Source organism: Ursus americanus, chromosome 23 (assembly GCF_024610735.1).
Source record: "Ursus americanus isolate L20-20 chromosome 23, mUrsAme1.1.p, whole genome shotgun sequence".
Classification (NCBI taxonomy): Eukaryota; Metazoa; Chordata; class Mammalia; order Carnivora; family Ursidae; genus Ursus; species Ursus americanus.
In genome coordinates, this window is record NC_142149.1 from 7563862 (window position 1) to 7574564 (window position 10703).

Here is a 10703-nt window from a genome sequence, read left to right on the forward strand (position 1 = left end):
CCACCTGCCACTTCCCAGCTGGGGGCCCTTAGCCACTTAGCCCCTTTGTGCCTCATTCTGCTCATGTGATACAGGAATCCCACAGCTCTTACAGGGCTGGGCTGCAGACACAGTCACTGCCGTGGGGTTGGCAAAGTTGTCGCTAAACCGGGGGAAGCCGCGTACCCCCCAAGCCCCCAGGTGCCCACATATGTGGGAGCGATCACCACCGGCACACAACAGGCGTCGTGGCCAGGAAAGGGGTTGCTGTCCCTTCTTTCCCGGCCTTCTACTGTGTGACCTGGAGAATGACGGTCCAGGCAGCCTGTTCCCAGCTGGACACGAGTCCATCCTTGTGGGCTGTGAGGTGGACTGGTGTCCTCATTTCATAGAAGGAATGTTGCATGAGAGGCCACGTAGCCACCTTCCATAAGTCATGAAATAGTAAAATCAGAGCATCGTGGACTTAAAACCTTTTACGTCACTGCGCACAGGTGCCTCAAAGCATCATGCGTTCAGGAAGTGAGGTCGGGGAGTGAGTCTGTCCTGGGTGGGGACCTCGTGACCCCTCCGGCCTGCTGGCCCAGCTCCTGCCTCACCACCTTGCCTTGCCCACACCCACGTTCCCCTCCACGTCTGGGAGCGCCAGCCGGGGCAGGGCCGGCTCTGCTAGCTGAAGCCCCTTGCACATCCTCCTTCCTACCTGCAGCCAGTGTGGCCCAGTTCCTGGAAACCCTGCCCTCGCCTCAAGCAGCCACGGGGAGGTCGGGCCGGTGCTCATCCTCCCTGGGAAGCAATTAGAAGTGTAATGAAAACGTCTCCCAGGTCCCTCTGCCCCTTCCGGGGCTCATTCCCAGCTGATGAGGGACGTGGCTAAGGGTGGGAGTTAGAAGCAGGGTGTGGTGGCCCCAAGGTGGGGGGAGCGAGAGAAGGTGGGGGGGACAGGGCCCCTGGGGGCTGCATGAGCACCAGCCCACCCTGGTCTGGCCACCACTGGGGTGTCTCCCCTCCACCCCCCAGCCCTGCAGTGCGGGGCTCTGCTTGTGCTTCTCAGGCACACTGTTCTGTACCCTTACTGTAGTGAGGGCTGCATGTCAGCCCTTAGGACCACCCGTGCCAGGCACGGCCCTTTGTATTGGCCGCATTTATCCTCATGACAGCTCTGAGGCCCATACTGTTCATATTACCCCCATTCTACAGAAGAGGACACTAAGGCAACTGGCCCAGACCCACTGAGCTGGGAAACAGTGGAGCTGGGCAGACACCCGGGCACAGGCCCCAAAGCCCTTCCTCCCCCACCGCTGTCCCAACCTAATGATTTGCACTCGGGACCCGGGATGACCAGTGGGGCCAGTGAGCTGGCTGAGCAGAGCGGCGCAGAGGGAGGCGGAGCGGGTCGGTGTGTGCCTGGCTCACCTGGGCTGCGTGCCCAAGGGAAAGGGGGTGCTGCTTGCTGCCAGGTTAGGCGCTGGCAGCTGATTTCGTGTCATCGAAAGGGCCCGCCAGGAAGTGCAGAGGTCCTCCCTGGGGTCCCTCAGGGCTGGCCTCTGTCTCTACTGGGTAGGACCAGGCCCTAGGCTGGGGCCCTTGCCTCACAAGCCTGCAGCCTCGGACCTGTGTTCCTGCTGGTGTCCAAGCTCACCTTTGACACCATTCTCCCATGCACACAAGCCATTCCCCCCTTCCCCAGGGTGGCACCATGTTTCCAGAAGAAAGCAAGCAGACGAAAGGAATAGAGGGTGTCAGAACACATGAGGGAGGGGTTCTTAGGGTCTTCAAATTTTAGGACCTGGTTCACCTCCCCACACCCCCCCCCACACCCCCGCCATCCCTCATTTTACAGATGGACAGACGGAGGCTGCGGGGAAGGAAGTGCTGGCTGCGAACCAGAGCAGAGACTGCGGTGGACGGGCTCCAGCTCCGGCTCGGCAGACGAGGGGCAGGCCGAGCTGGTGCACCGTGTGGGGGTTGACCTTTTCGCCCCCCACCCAGCCCTGGCTCACCCCAGCCCTCACAACAGCCTCCCATAGGGCCTCGCCTTTGCATACTGGGTCAGGTCCTCCCCACCCCCACCCTCCCTCCTGCACACCCCACCCCACCCCCGCCCCCAACCCTGCATGGCACTCAGCTGCAGTGCTAGCCACATGCGAAGTATCCCGGGACCCTGAAGGCCCCGACTGAAGATGTGGGAAAGGCAAGTTAGGGATAGTGGCGGGAGAGCATGTCTAGCTGTTTCCCCTTGGCAACAGCCAGATGGGAGATGGGAAAAAACGTCTGGGGGAGGGGGAGGTATGTGCAGGCAGATGGGTATCAGCGGCTCTCCCGCTAAAACCTGTTGCTCTAACCCCCCGAACTGTTCTTCTGCAAGAAGGGAGACTCCCAGGAGGGGACCGGCAGAGCCAGGGATAGCTGCCCTCCCCGGCAGGACTCTAGCCTTGAAATGACCATTTGGCATGTTATAAAATCCCCGCCAAGGCCACAGGGCTCTGCTGAATTTTGTTTTGTTTTTCTGGCCTGCGTTGTTGCCAAAAGGATTGGAGGCAGCTTACAAAAATATGTAAGATACAATAGGATAAAAATAGATCAGAGCGAAAACAGGGCTAGAACAAACAGTCCAATGAACCCAGGGGGTGGTATGCAGAAATGTTCTCTGGGTGGGCCTCCACCGTTCTCAAAGGTGGGCTGCGAACTGGACTCTGAGCTTCCCGTTAGTCAAAGTGAAAAGGGAAAACCACCCGTTGGCAAAACTCCCAGGTTAAAAGGATCCCAGAAGCAACTCTGCGTTTTCTAAGGTCTGAGAGGGATTCTTGCGAGATGGTTGAAGGAGCCAGAAACGGCATCTTAGGCAATGTCCTCATGAACAGTCTCCTAACCCATGCATTCACCCAAACCCCGTCAGGCTGCCTTTCTGCTCAGTATAAACCGAGCGCTTGATGTCGAGGTGCCGATCAATAAAATCAAGTGTATGGAGAGGCCCAGAGCGAAGTGACCCAAGTCATTCATCCAAGACATAGAGCCGAGAGCCTTCCAAAGCAGGGGTTCTCAGCCTCAGCACTGTTAGCATCTGGGGCCTGATCTTTCTTTGTTACTAGGATCTGTCCTCTAGGATGCTGAGCGACATCCCTGGTCTCCACCCCCAGGATGCCAGCCGCGTCCCCCCAGCTGACTGCGTCAGTCCAAAATGTCCCCAGACATTGCCACCTGTCCCGTCGGAGGCTGAAAACCCCTGCTCCTACAGGAATGCTGAGACACCTTTTTTCCTTTTTTCTCCCATAAGGGCCAATGTAAGACTAAACTGTTTTCAGGTCTCGTGTTTTTTATTCAAAGTGGAAAAAGGTTTATGGAGTCCCGAGGGGAACAAAACGGATCTACTTGCATCTTAAATTACCCACTTTCCTGAGCAAGCTGGCAGTCTGTCTAGCCAGCGGCGCATGACTCTCAAGGTAGTATCGAGAAGCAGCCCACGGCTTTCTGATTTCTCTCCCTGTGGGGCCAGACGGAGCAATGCACTGAGAAGGTGGCTGGGGCCGGGCCAGCCCGCCGCGGATCTAGGGTGGTGAGTGGACCCTGTCGCCTCTCAGCTGACTTGGAAGATGCTCCATCAGCGTCATTTCTCGCAACTGGGGCTCCTCCCCGGTCCCCAGAAAGTCAAATCAGGGCTTCCTGCGGGTTGAGGCGGTGTTCTCTGAAGACGGACACGGGCAGCGTGGATTCGTCCGGTGATTACTGAGCACCTGCCGTGTGCCTAGCGCCTCGAGAGGTGCAGAACCGTGAGAGTATGCAAGTATGCAAGGCGGTGGGCGATCGGACTCGGCCCCAGGGCGATGCTAGGGCTTTCTTGGCCTCTCCTCCATGGGGATGGTTCGAATTAGATTTAGGACTGCGTTAGGAAAAAGATGCATGCATTAATACTATATATTAAAACTTCTTTCTTTGGCCTAAGAGATTTTCTTCTGGGGGCGCCTGGGTGGCTCAGCGGTTGGGCGCCTGCCTTCGGCTCGGGGCAGGATCCCAGCGTTCTGGGATCGAGTCCCACATTGGGCTCCTCCACTGTGAGCCTGCTTCTTCCTCTCCCACTCCCCCTGCTTGTGTTCCCTCTCTCGCTGGCTATCTCTGTTAAATAAATAAATAAAATCTTTTAAAAAAAAAAGATTTTCTTCTGATTTTAAGGAAATTAAAACATGTTCATGGGCTTCTGGAAGTCCTGAGGGCCCGGGGAACCGCACCTGCTGGGCCTGATGGAGAAGTCCCACAGTGGGAACGTGGGCTTGGGGTGAGGCGCGGTGGGGGGCGGGGGACAGACGGAGCATCAGCAAGCCAGAAAATAAGCCCCACGCTGAACTTGGCACCAAGGGCTTTTCAGGGACAAACTGGTGGGTGCTGAGACAGGGGATGACCTGGGTCTCACTTTAGAGAAGACATAGGGAACTCTCCCTGAGAGAGGAGAGTTCGAATCAGACCCAGAGATGAGAGGAGCCTACGATGTGAGGGACAGGAGCGGCACATCTGGGGAAGTGAGGACATGCCTGAGCGACTGGTGGTGGTGACATTCCTGAGAGGTGATGGAAGGTGGCACCAATTTCAGGGAAGCTAGGGTTGGTCTCAGACATACGGAAGCCATTTCAAGTGGAAACGGCGAGAAGGCAGCTGTGTGGGCAGCGGGTGCCGTGGACGGAACGTTGGTGACCCTCTAAGTTCACACGTTTTAGTCCACCCCCCGCCCAGTGTGATGGTCTTAGGAGGGGGCACCCTGGGGTGGGGGGTGACTAGGTCTAGATAAGGTCATGCGCGTGGGCCCCCACAATGGGATTAACGTCCTGCTAGGAAGAGGGAGAGAGACCAGAGCGTTCTCCACCATGTGAGGGGACAGCCAGGAAGCGGGCTCTCGCCGGGAACCGAATCTGCCTGTGCCCTGATCTTGGACTTCCAGCTTCCAGAAACTGTGGGAAATCCAAGCCTGCTGTTGCAGCCCAAGCTGAGTGAGGTGGTGGCCAGCTCCCTGTGTGTCCACAGCGGCTCATGTAGAGAGCGTCGTGGCCCCGAGATGCAACCCAAAGCCAAACCAAGGAGTGAGACCAAGGACAGCGCCATGGGTTTGATGAAGCCCAGACCGGAGGCAAGGTCGGGACTGGTGAGCTTCTCCCCTCCGGCACCACTGAGTCTCCCAGCAGCCCCCGCACCCAGGGCAGGGTGGTTCGTCCTGCCTTCTGCTTGGCCGCTCCTGCCACCCACACCCACTGGGCTTAGACGCAACGTGAACACAATGGACTCCCCGTCAATAGTTGGGGCCTGGAGGGTTTTTTCCATCCGTAATATGTCTGTCTGCCTTGTGACCCAAGAATCATTTAGAAGTAACAGACTGGAGGGCACTCTGCCGGGATGGAAATAGAGTTTTTCTTCCAGACTCAATTGACCCAGAGGCAGATCGAACTCGTGACCTTGGCCCACAGTCCATCAAAGTAAGTGCCCCAGGTCGTGGCTGGGAGAATTAATCCATCATGGTGTCAACAGTCAGCTGGCAGTTCCGTGTCCTAGAGACACCTTCCTCTCCCTCCTGCACGTGGGGGGTGAGGGGGCACATGCCCCCCAGGAGGTGCACAAAACCATCTCCCGGGTGCGGGAATAGATACGAGAACTTCGCTAGTAATTATGGTGGATCCTGACCTTGGATGGTTTTCTCCTTTACAAAGCATACTTGGCTTTAGGGCTGTGGGGAAGAGGACCCGCTTTCCTGGACTGCTAGATTCCGGCATGCGGGCTGCTGCAAGGCCTTCTTCTGGCCCTTCCTTGGAGAGTGGCCCCAGAGCTTTGCAGTGGAAGCTCTTTCTAAAATCAGACCAGGGGGGCCTGGCTGGCTCAGTCGGTAGACTCCTCATCTCGGGATCGTGAGTTCAAGGCTCAGGTTGGGGGTACAGCTTACTTAAAAAAATAAATAAGGCGGGGGTGGGGTGGGGAGGACGGCGCTTGGGTGGCTCTGTCGGTTAAGCGTCTGCCTTCGGCTCAGGTCGTGATCCCAGGGTCCTGGGATCGAGCCCCGCATCGGGCTCCATGCTTGGCGTGGAGTCTGCTAGAGATTCTCTCCCTTTTTCTCTGCCTCTCCCTATGTTCGTGCTCTCTCTTTTTCTCCCTAAAATAAGTAAACACATCTTTTTAAAAAAATCTATTAAAAATCACAATGAGAAATGAATGAATGAATAAATAAAATGCAGGTCAGACCCAATGCTGGAAGGCTGGCTCCCTCAGTGACTTCCCCGAGGCCAGCCTCCAGCACTGTCCCCTACCGCCTGACGACGCTCTCCCTGTCCACAGCTTTGCTTCGGGTCCTCCTCCTTTCCTTGCCACCCACCTGAGAGCTGGGTGTTCCTGTGGCAGCTCTGCGAATGCCCTGTTTCGCACCCGGCAGGATTCTACTGCCTGTCTGTGGGTGACTTCTCCCTGTCTTCTCCTGTACTAAATTGCTACGAATTCAGTAGCTTAAACCACCACACGTTTATTCTCTTGCAATCCTGCAGGTCAGAAAGCCGAAATGGCTTTCACTGAGCTGAAACCAAGTCTGCATTTCTCCCAGAGGGGCGAAGGGAGGATCTGTTTCCTCACCTCCTCCAGCTTCTGGAGGCCACCGGCCTTCCTTGGCTCGTGGCCCTTCCTCCCTCCTCAAAGCCAGCAGAGGAACATCTTCGTCTTCAAATCTCTCTCTCTCTCTCTTTCCTTTCCTCCCTCTCTCTGGCTCTCCTGCCTCCCACGTGTAAGGCCCCTGATGATGGCACTGGGCCCACCCAGAGAATCCAGGATAATCGCCCCATTTCAGGATACCTCACCACCTCCCCAAAGTCCCCTTTGCCACGTAAGTAACATGTCCACAGGGTTCAGAGATTAGGACGTGGGCATCTTTGGGGGCCATTATTCTGCTTGCTAGAACAGCGAGCAAAGCTGTGTCTTGTTCATTCTGTATCCTTCGGCATGAATGGAAGTTCAACAATATTTTTGAGTGAGTACCTGAGTGAATGAATGAATAGCTCCCTAGAGGCGGGGTGGGGGCAGAAGCCATTGAGCGAAGCTGGAGGGGGTGTGAATAAGTAGGAAGGAACCAGAGTGTCGCCTGAGCTGGCCCCCTCATGCCTCTTCCGCTAACTCATTTTTGCTGGCGGTCTGAGCCTGTGGCGTCCCCGAGGGCTTCTTTCCACAGGGCACAGGAGCCAGGGGCCTGTGGAAGTTCCTCCCCGAGCCCCAGGAGGCTCAGAGCAGCCTCTGCTCAGCCTGGGGGTGCTCTGGGTGCAGAGGCAGAGGGGAGGGTGACCCGATGACCAAGACAAGTCAAGTCACCAACAGTGGAGGAGGAAAGCTTTCAGGGCCCCCGGGCCCCAAATGTCCTGTCTCCTTGACTCTCAAACCAAAAGTACAGCCCACAGTCCCCCTCAGTGGCCTGAGCGCGCTCTCAGCTTTCCAGCCCCGGGGGTGGGCGCTTTCCTGCACTGTGGAGGGGTAGGCAGCCGTGGGCTCGCGTGGACCAAGCCTGTGATCTCTGGGAAGCTCTTGTTAGTAAGCCTGGGAACCTCAGTTTTCTTAACTGTAGAAGATGATGATGATGATGATAATAATAATGGCTCTCTTTCTGGGGTTTTGTGGGAATTAGAGAAAAGACGGTGTACACGGTGAACCTCAACCGGTTAAGCCCTAGGAACTGCTAGTGAAGGTCCTGCATCTCGGTCCCCAATCCGACGTCTCCTGGCTCTGTAGGCTTAGGCAGGCCTTTGCCCCTCTCAGTCTTCGTTTCTTAAGCCTTGGGTAGAAGTAACTTGAACATTTGCAAGCGAGGACAGGAGGAGATGAGAAGTGTGGGTGGGTCGTTAGTCCCGTTACGGTCCCCAGGCCCTTGGGGGAGAGAGTTGTCTTCCCCAGAGGACCGTTCCCAGAACGAGCAGACTCGCAGAGACCAAGCTCTCGGGCAAGGACGCAGCAGGACCATCTCGGCGGCTGGACCTCCCTACCCTGCGCTCTAAGTGGCTATTGTGAGGCCAACAGCTGTCTCCGCCGAGTGGCTTCTCTGGGCACAAAGAGTAGTGGAGAGGGCAGGGCACACTGGCTCATTGTCCTTGGGGCTGAGCAGCCGCAGCTGGGGGTCACCGGGGGTTCCTCTGACATCCACCCCATCCCGACACCATGGCTGTCCAGCCACCTGGCCCGTCCCTACTGGATTTAGAGCAGCCCCTCCAGCAGCACCTGAGCAGCGTGGAGCCCCCTGTCTCCGCACAGCCTTTTATCAGGGACCCCTAGGAATGCTAAGCTTGAGGAGGGTGACCTTGGACCTGGGCGCAGGACACCGGTCCTCGTTCTTTATGGCAGCGACCTTCTGGGAGGATGACTCTGATACAGTTACCCCTGGTATCAGGCATCCACATGCGTGTCTCACGGCCGGCACCCCAGGTGAGGTCACGCTGGGGGTCCCGTTTCACTGGTGAAGAATCTGGGGCTCAGAGGGGTGATTAAATGACTGGCTGGGGGCCAGCGAAGTCCAGATTTGAACTGTGGCCTCCCCAATGCCACAGACTCAGGGTGCCCAAGTGGGGAGTGGGGCAGATGTACCGACACCAGGGAGGAGAGCCTAGCCACACTCTGCCCCGAAAGGCACTGGCTGCCATTGACCAAAGGCCACGGGGCAGGCACGAGGACCTCCCCCAGTTCCCGGCAGCCAGAGAATTCTAGAGCTCCCAGCACTCCCGTTTTTCAGAGCAGTGCATTTATAGAAGAAAAGGGGCAGGGTGATGATGATTCAGGAAATCTGCAGCCGGAGTTAAATAACGTCTCGTAATGATGGTGATTAAAAATTAACACCACTGTTTGCAGAGCGATGCAGGGCCACTCTGCAGCTGTGAATTAGTGCATCGATGAAAACACGGGTGCTAGGGACGGCTCCAGGGCGCAGAGAGAGGACTAAGAGGTTCGAGAGCGGACACCCCAGAGCTGGGGCCCCCGGCTCCCCGTCCAGCCCGTGTTCCGGGGCATCACCAGGGATTCTGTGGCCTGGGGCTTGTGTTTTGGTCTTTGCATAATGGGGTGCTTGCGGTGGTCGTATACATGGGGGGCAGCCCCCTGGTCTGAGTGACAAGAAGAGGAGGAAAGGACTTACAAGGTGGGAGACCCAGACCACCCCCAGTTGACACCAGTCAGCTGTGAGACCTTGGCAGTCACCCACTTCCCTGTGTATTTGCTCATCATGAAAGGAGTGAGGTCCTCTGCAGCTCAATGTGCAAGTGGGAGGATGTATGAGTTTGCTGTGGCCACCAAAGCAAATTACCACGGAGGGGGTGGCTTGGGACAACAGACACGTACTCTCTCCCATTGTGGAGGCCGCAAGTCCGAGAAGCTGGTGTGGGCAGGGCAGGCCCCTTCGGGAGCCTCTGAGGGAGAACCACCCCCTGCCTCTGTCTGGGCCTCTGGGGGTGGCTGGCCCACCTTGGTGCCCTGCGGCTGCTGCCCAAATCCTGCCTCCTCCTCTGTCTTCATACGGGTCCTTCTCCGCCTCTCTGCCATCTCTGTGTGTCCCGAACCCCCTCTCTTCTCTTGCGAGGAACCTAATTGCAGGCTGATCTCCTTGAGATCCTTCACTTCATTACATCAGCAAAGATCCAATTTCCAAATTAGGTCACATTCACAGGTACCAGGGGTTAGGACTTGGTCTACATTTTTGAGGGAGACCATTCAACCCCCCCCCCCCCGAAAGCATCTGGGGGAAGCAAAAGCCACGAATGCCAGGTGTTGTCATTCTTGTGCCAAATCAACGATTGTGCCCTGGGAGTGAAACAGTCGTCTTCGCGACACCCTGGGCACACCCTCTGCAGGCCAGGCACAGGCAGGTACCCCAGGGAGTCCAGGTGGTGGGCAGGACCTTGACCGGAAGAGGCGGGACGCTAGTGGTGGTTGGGGGGAGGAGTCTGTCCTGGGGCCTCCTCCCCGCTCACCTCTTGCCAATGAACCCTTTCGGGTCACCAGAGTGCAGGGAAGTATCCCTGGAGATAACTCCAGGGCTCTGATTATTTTTTTCATCCCTTACCTAGCTGCCTGCCCTGTCCTTCCTCCTCAATCCATTCTTCAGGGTGCTGCGTGTGGCTCTCCTAGCCCTTCCGGGTGCGGGGGAGCTCCACTGGCTTCATAATAGAAAATCAAGCCCTTAGAGACACTCCGGTTTCAAGTCCCTGCTTCTCCAGTCTTGTCACCCACACCCCCCTGCCAGAAGGTCTAAGCTAACTTTGACACCCCCCCCCCCCCACTGGCCATGTTGCCTTATGCCCCGTGCCTTCGTATGGCTGGACTTCTGGAACACTCCTCTACCGCCCCTCCCTGCCCCTGCTGAGCACCCCCACTTACCATTTCTCACCCTGTTAGCCCCTGTCATCCCCTTGGACCATCTTGTACTCCCCACTTGACTGGGCTGTCCCTGAGGGCAGGAAGAGGTCCTTTGTTTTGGGGCCCCAGTCCCTAGTACACAGATGCTCTCTGGATGTTTATGGAAAGAAATCATCAAGAGACCCAGATTTGAATTCCCTTGTCACCGTCTTCCGAACTGTGTGCCCTTGGCCTTGCCAAGCCGATGTCCTCATTTGCCTGCCTGGCCTGCCTGGTTGGTATGTTGACAGACGAATGTGTTTCTGGGACTATTAATCGAGGCACAGGAATAGGGCGTCTACCCTAGAGGCCCCCTGTGCCCCAGCCTCCCACAGCACCCA